Genomic DNA, 11115 nt, shown 5'->3' on the forward strand with positions numbered 1-11115 from the left:
GCACCTCTTCTCTTTGTACCTGTATTCCTTTTTTCGAGTGATTCGTGCACGTACTCCACCTATGTTCGTGACTGTTGGTGAGTATCTCCTACTATACTTAACTCCATTTTCTTGCATGACATGTGGACCTGGATGCTGGATGTCCCACGTGTCGGCAAAACTTAGAAGAATGCATTCCGACAATGGAGAAGGAGCAAGAAACCTCGCGGTGGAGAGTCTGGACTCTTTATTATTCGGCGATATAAAATCTACCCAATCTTCTCCACAGTAGACCGGAAGAGTCAGAAACACGACAACCCAGTGCAGTTACATCATACATGGCCAACCCACACTATCACCATATTTCTTGGCCTCCGTGCGACACCTAGCTCTAGTAATCCACCAGCCTGTATCGTTTATCGCTCCTCGTCTCTCTCAAAGTGCGGCGGGATGGCGATTTTGCCATCTATTGATGTCGGTTAACTCATCACATGTTAGGGACATGCCAAGAGCATTCTAAAAAAATTACTATACTCTATTGTTATGCCAAGAAGAGGAAGCACTTTGACCGACAGACCAAACGAGACAGGCGTGTCATGCTATGCCGTGAGTGGTCCAGTTTCTCATTTTGAACTTGTTTGGTGTAGTAGTAACACTTGGTTTTGACTATTGATGAGTAAGATTTTATATACGGCCTAATGTATTCTTCGAGGTTGCCATTGACTATTGATAAGATTTTACATAATTTGAAAATTATATCATTCGAAGATCCTTTCATGTTTCGTTTAAAAAAGATACTTTCACGTACGAATTTGATGGTATGCTTTGAGCAACTTGCATGTCCTATACTGCTCCTGTTTGGATACTTTAACTTAGCTAGAGGTTACACTTGTTGGGAACGTAGCATGCAATTTCAAAAAAAATCCTATGATCACACAAGATCTATCTAGGAGATGGATAACGACGAGAGGGGTAGAGTGTGTCCACGTACCCTCGTAGACCGAAAGCGGAAGCGTTAGGTTAACACGGTTGACGTAGTCGAACGTCTTCGCGATCCAACCGATCTTAGTGCCGAACGTACGGCACCTCCGAGTTCAGCACACATTCAGCTCAATGACGTCCCTCGAACTCTTGATCCAGCAGAGGGTCGAGGGAGAGTTTCGTTAGCACAACGGCGTGGTGACGGTGATGGTGATGTGATCCACGCAGGGCTTCGCCTAAGCACTACGACGCTATGACCGGAGGAGTAAACTATGGAGGGGGGCACTGCACACGGCTAAGAGAACTATTGGTATGCCTTTGGGGTGCCCCCGTCCTCGTATATAAAGGAGGGGAGGAGGAGGCGGCCGGCTAGGAGGGGGTGCGCCATGGGGGGAGTCCTACTAGGACTCCACTCCTAGTAGGATTCGGCCCTCCCCTTTTCCTTTCTTCCATTGGAGGGGACAGGAAGGAGAGGGAGAGGGAGAGGAAAGGGGGCCCGTGATCGCTCTCTGACTATAGCGCCAGAAAAGCTCCTGTCTGCCAGGACTACGTTGATATTTCCCCAAAGAGGAAGGGATAATGCAGCACAACGACAATAGGTATTTCCCTCAGCGAAGAAACCAAGGTTATCAAACCAGTAGGAGAACCAAGCAACACAACGTAAACAACACCTGCACACAAATAACAACAGCTCGCAACCCGACGTGCTAAAGGGGTTGTCAGTCCCCTTCGGGTAACGATGCCAGAAAATTGTAGTAGATTGGAATAATAGGTCTCAAATAAAATAAATTGCAGCAAAGTATTTTTGTATTTTGGTTTAATAGATCTGAATAAAAATGCAAAGGAAAAGTAGATCGCACGCAAATATATGAGAAAGAAGACCCGGGGCCGTAGGTTTCACTAGTGGCTTCTCTTGAGAAAGATAGCAAATTACTGTTGGGCAATTGATAGAACCTCAAATAATTATGACGATATCCAAGCAATGATCATTACATAGGCATCAGACCAACTCCTAACTCCATCTACTACTATTACTCCACACATCGACCGCTATCCAGCATGCATCTAGTGTATTAAGTCCATGGAAAAATGGAGTAATGCAATAAGAACGATGACATGATGTAGACAAGATCCGTTATATATTGCGTAGATATAGTTCTCGTCTTTTTATCCTTAATTAGTAGCAATGATACATACGTGTCGGTTCCCTTTCTGTCACTAGGATCGAGCACCGTAAGATCGAACCCACTACCGGGAACCTCTTCCCATTGCAAGATAAATAGATCAAGTTATCCAAAGAAAACCCAAATATCAAAGAAGAAATACGAGGCTATAAGAGATCAAAGAAACTCAAATAACTTTCATGGATGTAAAAAGATATGACTGATGATAAACTCAAAGTTCATTAGATCCCAACAAACACACCACAAAAAGAGTTACATCATATGGATCTCCAAGAGACCATTGTATTGAGAATCAAGAGAGAGAGATGAAGCCATCTAGCTACTAACTACGGACCCGAAGGTCTACAAAGAACTACTCACGCATCATCGGAGAGGCACCAATGGAGGTGGTGAACCCCATCCGAGATGGTGTCTAGATTGGATCTGGTGGTTCTGGACTCTGCGGCGGCTGGATGAATATTTCGTCGACTCCCCTAGGGTTTTTGGGAATATTTGGGTATTTATAGAGCAAAGAGGCGGTCCGGGGGCACTCGAGGTGGGCAGAACCCACAAGGGCGCGCCTGGGCCTCCTAACGCTCCCTGGTGGGTTGTGCCCCCCTCGGGGCACCCTCCAGGCGCAACCAGGGCACGTTGTGTTCCTTCTGGCCCATAAAATATCTCCGCAAAGTTTCATGGCAGTTGGACTCCGTCTGATATTGGTTTTCTATGATGTAAAAAATAGGAACTGGCACTTGGCACTATGTCAATAGGTTAGTACCAAAAAATGATATAAAATTATTATAAAACATCCAAGATTAATAATATAACAGCATGGAACACTCAGAAATTATAGATACGTTGGAGACAAATCAGCATCCCCAAGCTTAACTCCTACTCGTCCTCGAGTAGGTAAGTGATAAAAGCAGAATTTTTGATGAGGAGTGTTGTTTAACATGCCATATCATATTCTTTTCTTTATAGCATGGACAATTGTACTTTTTATGTGATTCAAAGCGATAGTCTAGTGTTGACATAATAATTTAGATACTCAAGCATATCAACAAGCAACCATGCCTTTCAAAATATCAATGCTAAAATAAGTTATCCCTGCAAAATCATATAGTCATATCATGCTCTGTCTTGTTAACTCAAAGTATTTATCATGCACAACCCCGATGACAAGCCGAGCAATTGGTTCGTACTTTTTAATGCGCTTCAGACTTTTCAACTCTTACGCAATACATGAGCACAAGCCATGGATATAGCACTACGCGTGGAATAGAGTATGATGATAGGGGTAAATATAGAGAAGACAAAAAAGTACGAAAGTCTCACATCGATGCGGCTAACCAATGGGCTATGGAGATGCCCATCAATCGATATCAACGTGAGGAGTAGGGATTGCCATGCAATGAATGCACTAAGAGCTTTAAGTGTATGAAAGCTCAATATGACAACTAAGTGGGTGTGCATCTAATCCTATAATGAAAAATTCCCACTAGTATATGAAACTGACAACATAGGAGACTCTCCATATGAAAAACATGGTGCTACTTTAAAGCACAAGTGTGGTAAAGGATACTAGCAATCCCCTTCTCTCATTTTTTATTTTTTTTCTTTTTATTTTTTATTTCTTCTTTCTTTTTCCTTTTTTTCTTTTTCTTTTTCTTTTTCTCTCATTGTCCGGAGCCTCATCCCAACTTGTGGGGGAATCATAGTCTCCATCATCCTTTCCTCACTGGGGCACTGCTCTAAAAATGAATAATGATGATCATCACACTTCTATTTACTTATAACTCATAAGAAATAAAAATTACAACTCAATACCTATGACAAAATATGACTCTATATGAATGCCTCTAGCAATGATCTAGCTTAACATGTATGAAAAATGATGAACGGTGGCTGAGCCACAAAAACTATGTCAGCTATATGATCATGCAAAGCAATATGACAATAAATGCTCAAGTCATCAAACGGAAGCGGTGGAAGTTGCATGGCAATATATCTTGGAATGGCCATGGAAAAGCCATAATAGGTAGGTATGATGGCTGTTTTGAGGAAGATATAATGAGGCTTATGTGTGATAGAGCGCATCATATCACGGGGTTTGGATGCACCTGCGAAGTTTGCACCACGTCTCAGTGTGAGAAAGGGCAATGCACGGTACTGTAGAGGCTAGCAAATTGCGAAAAGGTAAGAGTACGTATAATCCATGGACTCACATTAGTCATAAAGAACTCATATACTTATTGCAAAAGTTTATTAGCCCTCGAAGCAAAGTACTACTACGCATGCCCCTAGGGGGATAGATTGGTAGGAAAAGACCATCGCTCATCCCTGACCGCCACTCATAAAGAAGACAATCAAAAATAAATCATGCTCCAACATGATAGCACAACGAGAGACTATACTTGCATGCTTCAGGGAATCACAAACCTTAACACCAATATTCCTACTAGAGCATAATTACTCATCAACATAACTCACATATCACATCATCATATCTCAAAACTATTACTAAGAATCAAGTTTATTTTTTCCAATGATCCTCATGACATTTTTCTTTTCTTTATTGTTCTTGGATATCTATCACTTTGGGACTAATTTTCATGTGTTGCTTTTCATAAGCTCCAACAAATATAAGTGAAGATCATGAGCATAACAATTTTCTTTCTCTCAAAATAATTTAAGTGAAGCAAGAGAGAATTTTCTTCAAAATTTTACTAACTCTCAAATAAATCTAAGTGAAGCAAGAGAGCATTTCTTCAAAAATCTAAGCACACCGTGCTCAAAAAGATATAAGTGAAGCACTAGAGCAAGTCCTAGCTCATAAAAGATTTAAGTGAAGCATAGAGAGCAATTCTAACAAGTCATGACATAATTTTGGCTCTCTCAAATAGGTGTGTCCAGCAAGGATTGATGACTTAAAACAAAAAATAAAACAAGCAAAGACTCATATCATACAAGACGCTCCAAGCAAAACACATATTATGTGACAAATAAAAATATAGTCTCAAGTAAAATACCGATAGTTCTTGGAAGAAAGCGGGGATGCCACTCGGGGGCATCCCAAAGCTTAGTTGGTTGCTCATTCTTGGATAATAGCTTGGGATGCCGGGGCATCTCCAAGCTTAGGCTCTTCTATCCTTCCTTCGTCCATCGTAAGATAACCCAAAACATGAAAACTTCAATCACACAAAACTCAACAAAACCTTCGTGAGATCCATTAGTATAAGAATAATAAACCACTACTATAAGTGATGTATCAAAACAATTCATATTTTGTTTTTGTATTATATCTACTGTATTCCAACTTTTCTATGGCAAAAACTCATCAAAGAAAACCATAGAGCCATCAAAATAAGCACACAACACAAAGAAAACACAATCTGTCAAAACAGAACAGTCTGTAGCAATCTGACTATTTCGAATACTTCTGTAACTCCAAAAATTCTGAAAAATTAGGATGGCCTGAGAAATTTATATCATGACTGCAGGTGGAATGGGTATTTTATCGCTCTCTGGTAAAAAATGAAAATTAATTTCGTGAGCGTAAGAGTTTCTGTTTTTTCAGCAAGATCAAACAACTATCACCCAAGAAGATCCCAAAGGCTTTACTTGGCACAAACACTAACTAAAACATAAAAAAACACAATCATAACAGTAGAATAATTGTGCTAACAAACACAAACAAGAAGCAAAAAGAAAAAATAAATTTTATTCATTGGGTTGCCTCCCAACAAGCGCTATAGTTTTACGCCCTTAGCTAGGCATAAAGCAAGGATCTAAGTTTGTCATCTTTGGTTCGAGATCCATAAGATGCCCTCATGATTGATTCATAGGGTGGATTAATTCTAGTTCTAGGAAAGTGTTCCATACCCATCCTCAAAGGAAATTGTAACTTAATATTGCCTTCTTTCATATCAATCACGGCACCGATAGTGCGTAAAAACGCTCTACCAAGAATAATTGGACAAGACGGATTGCAATCAATATCAAGAACAATAAAATCTATGGGCACATAATTCCTATTTGCAGAATAAGAACATCATTAATTCTTCCCATATGCTTTTTAATAGTAGAATCCGCCAAGTGCAAATTTAAAGACCACGATTCAATATCGGTAAGACCAAGCACATCACATAAAGATTTCAGAATTGTAGAAACACTACAACCCAAGTCAAACAAAGCAAAACACTCATAATTTTTAATCTTGACATTGATAGTAGGTTCCCATTCTTCATGCAATTTTCTAGGAATTGAAACTTCTAATTCCAATTTTTCTTCAAGAGCTTTCATCATAGCATCAACAATATGTTTAGTAAAAGCTTTATTTTGTTCATAAGCATGGGTGAATTTATAATGTATTGCAACAAAGAAATACAATCAATCAAAGAGAAACTATCATAATTAAAGTCTTTGTAATCCAAAAGAGTGGGTACATCACCGGCTAAAGTTTTCACCTCTTCAAACCCACTTTCATCAATTTTTGCAACAAGATTTTCACCCTTCGAAATATTGGGACGCCTTCTACCTAAAGTTGACTCTTCTCCAGTCCCTTTTCCATCAATATTAAATTTATTAAACAATGAATCAATAGAATAAACACCAATCATTTTAAGATCTTCATCACTTTTACGTAAGAAATCACTAGAAAATGTTTTTTCTAAGAATTCTCTTTTAGCTCTAAGAATAGCGGTTCTTTTCTTACTTTCATCCATAGAAACATAAAGAGATTTAATTGATTCATCTACAATAGGCACAAAAATTTTCATCTTGATATTTTCCACATCATGAGCAATTCTATCAACACTTCTAGACAAATCATCGATCTTATTCAACTTTCTTCTATGGAAGTGTTGAAAACTTTTTGGCGTGTTGATAAATTCTTTAATATTATTCTCAAGATCAGAGGTGTTCCTATTATTATTATAAGATTGATTTCCATAGGAATTACCATAATTATTAGAGTAATTACTAGGAAAAGGCCTAGGATTAAAATTACCTCTATAAGCATTGTTGTTGAAATTATTTCTAGAAATGAAATTCACATCGATGGCATCACTATTTTGCTCAATCAAAGTAGACAAAGGCATATCATTAAGATCAATAGGAGAACTTCTACTAGAACAATTTCACAAGAGCATCAATTTTTCACTCAAAGAAGAAATTTCTTCAACCGAATTAACTTTTTACTAATAGGAGCCCTTTCGGTATGCCATTGCGAATAATTTGCCATGATATTATCAAGCAATTTGGTGGCTTCACGCAAAGTAATTTCCATAAAAGTACCACCCGCGACAGAATTAAAAGATTACGAGAAACAAAATTCAACCCGCATAAAATTTTGTATGATCATCCAAAGATTTTAACGCCATGAGTTGGGCAATTCCTTAGCATCATTTTCATCCTTTCCCAAGATTGTGCAACATGATCATGTTCAAGTTGCTTGAAATTCATGATCTGGGTTCTAGGGAAATAATTTTTGCGGGAGGAAAATACTTAGTGATAAAGCATCTTTGCAACTTATTCCCAAGAATCTGATACTATTGTGAGGCAAAGAAGAGAACCAAATTTTGCAGAATCATGCAAGGAAAATGGAAATAATTTCATCTTGACCACATCAATTGTCCACATCTTTTTATTTTGCATATCACATAATTCCACAAAGGTATTAAGATGGGACACGACATCCTCATTAGGAGTACCCGGAAAATTGGTCTTTCATAACAAGATTCAGGCAAAGTAGTATTAACATCACAAGTCTCCGCACTAGTGGCGGGAGGAGCAAGTGGGAGTGCCGATAAAATCATTGTTTGTTGGTAATTTCAGAAATCACATAACTTGGTGTTCTCTTGAGTCATGATGACCACACAACAAGATTGCACTCAAAAACAGATCCGGCAAGAAAACGGCGAATCGGAAAAAGAGAGGCGAATAAAACGGTAAATTTTTGTGAAGTGGGGGAGAGGAAAATGAGAGGCAAAATAGCAAATAATGTAAATTGCCAAGGATATGAGATTTGTGATTAGGAACCTGGTTATGAAGAAGATCCTCCCCCAACGGTGCCAGAATTACTTTTGATTCGCTCTCTGACTTATAGCCGAGAAAAGCTCATGTCTGCTAGGAACTACGTCGGTATTCCCCAAAGAGGAAGGGATGATGCAGCACAGCGACGGTAGGTATTTCCCTCAGTGAAGAAACCAAGGTTATCGAACCAGTAGGAAAACCAAGCAACACAACATAAACAACACCTGCACATAAATAACAACACCTCGCAACCCGACGTGTTAAGGGGTTGTCAATCCCCTTTCGGGTAACGATGCCAGAAAATTGTAGTAGATTGAATAATAGATCTCAAATAAAATAAATGTGCAGCAAAGTATTTTTGTATTTTGGTTAATAGATCTGAATAAAATGCAAAGGAAAAGTAGATCGCAAGAAATATATGAGAAGAAGACCCGGGGCCATAGGTTTCACTAGTGGCTTCTCTCGAGAAGATAGCGAAATGTGGTATAACGAATTACTGTTGGGCAATTGATAGAACCTCAATAATAAGACGATATACCAGCAATGATCATTACATAGGCATCACGTCCAATATTAGTAGACCGACTCCTTCCTGGCATCTACTACTATTACTCCACACATCGACCGCTATCCAGCAATGCATCTAGTGTATTAAGTTCATGGAAAAAATGGAGTAATGCAATAAAGAATGATGGCATGATGTAGACAAGATCCTTATCTATTGCGTTAGATATAGATCCCCATCTTTTTATCCTTATAGCAACGATACATACGTGTCGGTTCCCTTTTCTGTCACTGGGATCGAGCACCGTAAGATCGATACCCACTACCGGCACCTCTTCCCATTGCAAGATAAATAGATCAAGTTGGCCAAAAAAACCAAATATCAGAGAAGAAATAATGAGGCTATAAGAGATCATGCATATAAGAGATCCATAAGAGACTCAAGGATTCAAAACTTTCAGGATATAAAAAGATATGACTGATCATTAAACTCAAGTTCATTAGATCCCAACAAACACACTACAAAAAGAGTTACATCATATGGATCTCCAAGAGACCATTGTATTGAGAATCAAGAGAGAGAGATGAAGCCATCTAGCTACTAACTACGGACACGAAGGTCTACAAAGAACTACTCACGCATCATCGGAGAGGCGCCAATGGAGGTGGTGAACCCCATCCGAGATGGTGTCTAGATTGGATATGGTGGTTTCTGACTCTGCGGCGGCTGGATGAATATTTCCTCGACTCCCCTAGGGTTTTGGGAATATTTGGGTATTTATAGAGCAAAGAGGCGGTTCGGGGGCACCCGAGGTGGGCACAACCCACCAGGGCATGCATGCGCCTCCTGGCGCGCCCTGGTGAGTTGTGCCCCCCTCGGGGCACCCCCTAGTTGCAGCCAGGGCCCGTTGTGTTCCTTCTGGCCCATAAAAAATCTCCGTAAAGTTTCGTGGCATTTGGACTCCGTCTGATATTGATTTTCTGTGATGTAAAAAACACGAAAAAAATAGGAACTGGCACTTGGCACTATGTCAATAGGTTAGTAACCCAAAAATGATATAAATGATTTATAAATGATTATAAAACATCCAAGATTAACAATATAACAGCATGGAAGAATCAAAAATTATAGATACGTTGGAGACGTATCAGGCCGTGCCCCCTCCTCCTTGTCCTATTCGGACTCCCTAGGAGGGGGGCGCCCCCCCCCTGCGGGCTTCCCTCTCTCTCCCTTAGGCCCATGTAGGCCGAACACTTCCCCGGAGGGTTCCGGCAACCCCTCGATACTCCGGAAAAATACCCGAATCACTCAGAACCACTCCGATGTCCGAATACTACCTTTCTATATATGAATCTTTACCTCTCGACCATTTCGAGTCTCCTCGTCATGTCCGTGATCTCATCCGGGACTCCGAACAAACTTTGGTCACCAAAACACATAACTCATAATACAAATCATCATCGAACGTTAAGCGCGCGGACCCTACGGGTTCGAGAACTATGTAGGCATGATCGAGACACATCTCCGGTCAATAACCAATAGCGGAACCTGGATGCTCATATTGGTTCCTATATATTCTATGAAGATCTTTATCGGCCAAACCGCAATAACAACATATGTTATTCCCTTTGTCATCGGTATCTTACTTGCCCGAGATTCGATCATCGGTATCATCATACCTAGTTCAATCTCATTATTGGCAAGTCTCTTTACTCGTTCTGTAATACATCATCCTGCAACTAACTCATTAGTCACACTGCTTGCAAGGCTTATAGTGTTGCGCATTACCGAGAGGGCCTAGAGATACCTCTCCGATACTCGGAGTGACAAATCCTAATCTTGATCTATGCCAACCCAAGAAAAACACCTTTGGAGACATGTGTAGAGCATATTTATAATCACCCAATTACGTTGTGATGTTTGATAGCACACAAGGTGTTCCTCCGATATTCGGGAGTTGCATAATCTCATAGTCAGAGGAATATGTATAAGTCATGAAGAAAGCAATAGCAATAAAACTTAATGATCATTATGCTAAGCTAATGGATGGGTCTTGTACATCACATCATTCTCTAATGATGTGATCATGTTCATCAAATGACAACACATGTCTATGGTTAGGAAACTTAACCATCTTTGATTAACGAGCTAGTCAAGTAGAGGCATACTAGGGACACTATGTTTTGTCTATGTATTCACACATGTACTAAGTTTACGGTTAATACAATTCTAGCATGAATAATAAACATTTATCGTGATATAAGGAAATATAAATAACAACTTTATTATTGCATCTAGGGCATATTTCCTTTAGTCTCCCACTTGCACTAGAGTCAATAATCTAGATTACATAGTAATTATTCTAACACCCATGGACTCTTGGTGATGATCATGTTTTGCTCGTGGAAGAGGCTTAGTCAACGGGTCTGCAACATTTAGATCCGTATGTATCTT

The sequence above is a fragment of the Triticum aestivum genome, chromosome 5A (genome assembly GCF_018294505.1).
Source record: "Triticum aestivum cultivar Chinese Spring chromosome 5A, IWGSC CS RefSeq v2.1, whole genome shotgun sequence".
NCBI classification, from domain to species: Eukaryota; Viridiplantae; Streptophyta; class Magnoliopsida; order Poales; family Poaceae; genus Triticum; species Triticum aestivum.